This window comes from Anabas testudineus, chromosome 2, assembly GCF_900324465.2.
Source record: "Anabas testudineus chromosome 2, fAnaTes1.2, whole genome shotgun sequence".
NCBI classification, from domain to species: domain Eukaryota; kingdom Metazoa; phylum Chordata; class Actinopteri; order Anabantiformes; family Anabantidae; genus Anabas; species Anabas testudineus.
In genome coordinates this window covers 17795378-17801377 of record NC_046611.1, presented here as the reverse complement: position 1 = coordinate 17801377, position 6000 = coordinate 17795378, and the positions used below count along the sequence as shown (strand labels likewise).

The 6000-nt window shown below is 45.5% G+C and overlaps 1 protein-coding gene across 1 annotated transcript in view; it reads left to right on the top strand.

Annotated features, from left to right (window-relative positions):
• The first annotated feature begins 758 nt into the window (after positions 1–758).
• The window catches only part of LOC113164544 (cadherin-6), a 51682-nt gene continuing 46440 nt past the window's right edge, over positions 759–6000 (top strand). The window contains exon 1 of the mRNA XM_026363886.1: positions 759–957. The gene's annotated coding sequence lies outside the window, so the exon portion shown is untranslated. The remainder of the gene's footprint in view (positions 958–6000) is intronic.

Below are 6000 nucleotides of genomic sequence, written 5' to 3'. Positions count from 1 at the left end.
ACTCACCAAACAGCGACTTTAGTTTTAGTCTAAAGTTTTTTTGCAGAAATAATCACAACAAGAGTATTTTGCATTGTCAAAGCAGAATTCTTATTTCATCAAGTCAGTTTCTATTGTTCAAGTGTATCTGAGCTGAGTTTTACAACTCTCTTAGCTGCACAGAAGATTAAAAAAAAAATGTGAGGATGCCACCTGAAAGTGTTTTGATCCCGGTGAGGAAAGAGCAATAACATGGCAGACTCATGCTAATTTGTCCCGGCGTGATGCATTTATCCATTTGCCTCATCCACAGCCCAGGCCAGATTTAATTAGCGATCATACATGATCAATGATCTGTGGCTTACAAGGCTGTTCAGCGTGCGGAGCGGCGGGTCTAAAGAGGCTTTTAGATATAAAACAAAAACACGTATTGATTGATTGAAACGCGCACTCGACCCGTGACTTTGCAACTATTAATCAGGGATTATGCAAACGTAAAGACAGCGCATGCACGAACAACATTTGGCTCCTGTTCTTATTAAAACTTGAGCATCGCTCTGCAGTTTGAGAGGCAGCCCCATCATCTGCGCTCCAACCTCTCGTTCTACCATCTTCCTTTTGTTTTTGTCGTGTGTGTGTGTGTGTGTGTCTGTCTCTCTCTCTCTCTCTCTCTCTCTTTTTTTTTTTTTGTTCCTTTCCTCCCCTTCTCCTTTTTTTTTTTTTTTCTCCGCCGTGTTCTGCCGGGGACTTGTGAATGGCAGCCAATGGGAGGGTTGAGTCCCCTCAGCCTCTCAGCCTCCCTGACATCCACAGCGAGAAGTGATGCAGCGCGACTGAGACGCGCAGTTGAGGTGGAACAACGGGCAACAAAAGCTGCAGTGAACGGATACACTTGGCACCGACGTGCGCCTTCGCAACCCTGGGAAAATCTCCCACCCCCCCCACCCCCGCCAGTCCTAGAATAAACTTCATTATCAGGTGAGCGGGGTTTTGCTTACAACTTCTGTCTGATGGGGAAATGCTCTCGTTTGCGGCACGTTCGCCCGCTCTCGTACGCAGGCGAGTTACTTGCGCGCAGGCTGAGACGGTCCGAGCTGGGTTATTCTGAGCTGCTCTCACTATTATTGCCAGTGCGAGGAAATAGTTGTGTGTGTTTAGATTGTATCGGGGCTCTCTCTCTCTCTCTCTCTCTTTTCTGTTGTACAGATTTCAATGCAATCGCTGGCGGAGCCAAAAAAAAAAAAAAAAATCCATATCAGTTGTAGAGCAATTAGTGGAACAACTCCGGGCTTTGAATTGGAAATGAGTTGGATTCGGAAGTTATTTGTGTTCACACTCGCAGCGGATTCATTCAGCTCATGACGGGGCTCGGTCGATGGGCCGGCGCGCTCATCAACTTTTGCGTTTGGCCCAGTGTCTCCGTGCGTAAATGTCTGTATTCATCCGTCGACGTGTGGAAATCGAAACGTGCCCCTTCTGGTACAGAGGTCCCTGCACGACGCAGCACGACGCTGTGAGAGCTGCGGCTGTGCAGGCCTGCTCTCTAAACTAAAGCCACCTTTCTTCTTCCCCCCCCCCCCCGTGTTATTTTGTCACGTATGAAAACTTCAGGCCCTCTCTGACACTCGCTCCAATCTGTCCGTGAAGCCGATTTGTCTTTGCCCCCCCCTCCTCCTCCTCCTCCCACCTCCTCTCCAGCGATGCTCCTGCTGCAGCCAGTGGCAAATCCACGGGATGCGAATCGATGCAGGTGGGACGGCATGCTCTGATAAAGGCGCTTGAGTGTCTATCTGTGGTTGCCTGCAGTCGCACTGTGATGCTCTGCTGCCTTTTTTCAGTGTGCTTGCTGTTAGAGATCAGCTGAATGGCCCTGCTTTTTTTGCTTTTTCTTCTTCTTTTCTCTTTATTTATTTTCTGCTAAAGCACTCCTAGAGTTGAGTTAAGTTTCTGAAACATGTCCTCTGACGTTATTGACAGCAGCATGATACAGGTGTTGTTTACTGTGAATGCTTAAGGGGCTTGCTGAATAATGAACTTGGCTTCTTTATGAAACAGTTGCAGAGTGAAGGGAGGAGGTGTGGAGGAGCTAAAAGGCGTATGCAATCCTGAAAAATGAATTTTAGCGCTTGGAGAAGTTGTAACTGTCCTGCCTGTTGCCTGCAGATTGCTCCATGTTAGTTACTGCGCTGGCTCCATGTGAGCCTGAAGTAATGCGCCTCAAGGCAGCCAAGAAGTTTTTTAGGGGAGTTGTCAAACTACCAGGGGACTATTCTGCAATAATCACTCCACTACACACATACTTTTTAAATTACAAACAAGGATTAATGCTTATCTGGGGTTGATTGGGAAATAATGTGGGCTCTGAAAAAGGAGTGTTCCACTTGTAATGAGTTGGTTAACTTCACGGCTTGTGCTGCAACAACTTCTCGGGTTGTTCTCACGTGGTGGGGAGCAGCACGGCGAAAGGGAGATTGTCTGAACCAGAACAGGTTTTGTGGTCCAGGTTTTTCATACGCCGGGGTTTGAAGTTCAGAGATGAAAGGGACAGAGTAGAATCTGTGGCTGATCAAAGTCATACAGAAAACACGGCAGGTACTGAATATTTAAAGGCTCTGCAAATAGAGTCCCTGCATGTGTGTGTGTGTGTGTGTGTGTGTGTGCATGTGCAGGAAACATACAGTACATAGTGTGTGTGTGTGTTTATGGTTTGAGCTGAGTGAGGGCTTCATATGAAGATGTTAAAAGTTATATTGCAGAGCTGCTTTGACAGAGATGGGGATAGACAGATCAGAGCCATCAGCAGTTTTTTTTTTAAGCCACAGCTTAGATGGCAGGAGACAGCCCCTCACATTTCAACTTTTCCTTCTCCCACATATCTTCGCTGTGCAGGTCATGTGCAGCGGCTTAGGGGATATACCAAAAACGCTTGAGTCTCAATCTGCCGGCTGACTCCAGCCTGTCCCTGTGAGCGGTGACGTCACAGGGTGGTGGGTTTACCCGACGGCCAGGCGGTGTTGACCGGTGACCCGAGTTGATTACATTATTTGTGCTCCAGATGGGCAGCATCATTTTGATGTGTCCAGCTCGTAATATCGAATGTTTCGAGTCCTCTGTACAGCAGCATCTGGACTTAATAAAATCACATCCCAGTGGCTGCTGCCTGGGCTAAAGCTCACTCGGATGCCCTGTGGGATTGTCTGTGGCCTTCTTTCCTCTCCTCCGTACGGGTTTGGATACTTGTGGGCATTTTGTAGAGCCTGCACGCGCAGCGAGTGGCTCTAATGTGTTGTGTGCTTCGCTTACGAATGTTTAAAGTCTGTGGCAGAGAGTACCCCTGGGCATTGTAGTTCAGTAGATGCACCTTGATTGTTTGAGTGCATTAGTCACGGTCTGTATGATGTGATAATAAATCATGACGTTGTTTGTACTGTGACTGCGCCGTGATTCCTCCAAAGATTTTCTTGTGCCAAATATTTATCTGGAGACGCTACTGTCTGTGTCAGCCAACTAGGCTGCTCTCTTTTCTTTTCTTTTGTTTCTATTGCTCCAGAACAATGCCCCCTGCTGTGTAGGACGGACTTGTTTAGCCTTCACAAAGAATGGCAGATTTGACTTTAGCGTGACATTATCCTTTATTTCTTGAGGCTCCCTGTGACCATTAGAACAAATTTATCGCAGGCACAAAGGCAACTTCATAACTGCTCCTTTCTGATGAGACGGATTCCTTTCAGAGACACGTAGTTGCAGAGCATTAGGAACCAAACTGCAGTGAAACCAAAATAAGGGAGGATGTGTTTCTCACCTGCCGCCACACAGCGAGGCAGGAATTGTGATTTTGTTTCTCGTTAAATCTACTACTGGTGGGGGTTGTCATCACCTTTTCTCTGAAGGTCAACCAGAGTCCCAGATTGAATTAGCTTTTTACTAAAAAAAAAAAAAAAAAAAAAAAAGGCGTTAGAGTTAGACAGGATGTGGTTAAAGCAAAGGGAAGGCTGTTTTTCAACACGTTTCAGCAAAAAGGGATTTGAGAGCTGGACAGTGGCCAGGAGAGTAGAACGTCACTGTGGAGTCTTGTCTAAATCCCCAAAAAGGCCTATTTTGCTCTCTGTGCACTGAGAAGATAAATACACGTGGATCAGACAATTTACACCTCACTTAACAATGGGTAATTATCTCTCCCTGCTTTGTGCAGAAGAACACCAATTACACGAAAATATACTCATAAATCTATTTTCAAAGTCAGAGATACGGCGTGTGTGTGGTGTGTGTGTGTGTGTGTGGATGGCTGAAGCTGATAGTTTATAGTGCATGGCTTAAGAGCCGCTGATAAGAGAGGAGTCCAGCTTTATATGGCACACTAGGACGGATGTGACTATGAAATCACTTACATCCATGTCTTTGGGGTGGGAAACAGAGTCAATTTCTGCCAATGTTGAATAATGCAGTCTGCCAACTGCTTTTTTCTCCTTCTTCCCCCTCAAACTGTGGCTTGGCTCCACAGCTTTTCTAATTATGAAGTAGCTGAGAGATAGCTTCACAACTCCGATATTGTGGTGGTGGTGCCTAGTGGAAGCTGGCTGGATAGCAATCTAACTGAATTACCGACAAAGCCTGACAGACTTGTATAGTTTAGTAGACATATTTGCAAAAGTAACATCTCCACCTACCTATTCAGTCACGAAATGTAGACTCAGGCGCGCAGACACTAAAACACATCTTGAAGTAGGCGCACGCAAACACACACAGGCAAAAATGCAAGCAAACAAACATAGTACAAAGAGAGAAGGTGTACAGTTCTCCGCACGCTTCTCAGCACAATTTAACAAGATATATTAGTCACCCAGGAGGCAGCAGAAAGCCAGGCATCCACAGTGTGCAGCAGACTGCAGTCTGACAGTGGGAGATAGTGATTTACAACAAAGCCCTGTAGACCATGGCACAATTTCAGAGTTGCGGAAATGACACTGGTAAAGCAGGGGCATGAAAGTCTATCCACCAGCCACGTCTCATTTCTTACACCATTTGCCCTGGGAAGGGGAGGGCAGAGAAGGAAGGGGCAGGTGACAAACCCAGTAATGTAGCTACGACACAATGCCGAGTGGAGCCTGAAAGTTGGATTCTGTTCGGGTGTCTCCCAAAATATGAACAAAAAGTAGTAGGAAGCCACCTTCAAGGACACTGAACATTCCCTCTTTCTTAAATGTGAGGTGAAATCGATTTCTTGACCCTGCGAGCGTACCGTTAGGCTTTAGATTGGATTTAGAATTAAATCTCTATATCCAATATGTGGGGGGGGGAAAACAATAATCATCTAATAGTGGAAATCACAGATCCAGATCACTATCAAAATTTAATCAGCTGTTCGTTGGCTTGAGGCTGACGTCTCCAGCAAATTTCATGGAAATTTGTTCATGAGTTTCTCTGACACCCTGCTGACATACAGAACAGGGGTGATAATACAGCTTTCTTTGGCAGAGGTAAAAATATACCCGCTGATTTACATTTCAGTATGAAGAACTTTATCACAAATGAGACCTTTACGCCTAAATTACATCTTGGGAGCATCTTGTTACATATATGCTCATTTCGAGGCAGTGTGTGTATCTATAAATGAGTAAAACTAATAAAATATAAAATGTCTTAATGACTTTTCACTTTTACATTCACTTTCAAATACTTTTCAGATTGTCCAACCATGAATAAACTCAGCTTTCTCTTAGTTATGAAAAAAAGTCACTTACATCTGATATTCTGCAAGGAAAAAAGCCTTCTGAAGGTAATGTCTTGTATGATCTATATGTTTCTGCCCTGCCTTGAGGTAGCTGGTACAGGAGGAAGAGTGTGAGTGAGTGCAGGAGACAGATCATGTCCGCAGGTCCTGCCTTTCCCCTCTAGTTGGATTCCTGTCTGTGCAAAGCCCAGAGGCTTAACTCTGGCTGCAGTAAGTGGACTGAGAAACGTTAAACACTGTCTGGGGGAAGGCTGCTGAACATGACAGCCAGTTAATAAGTGTATGGAAGA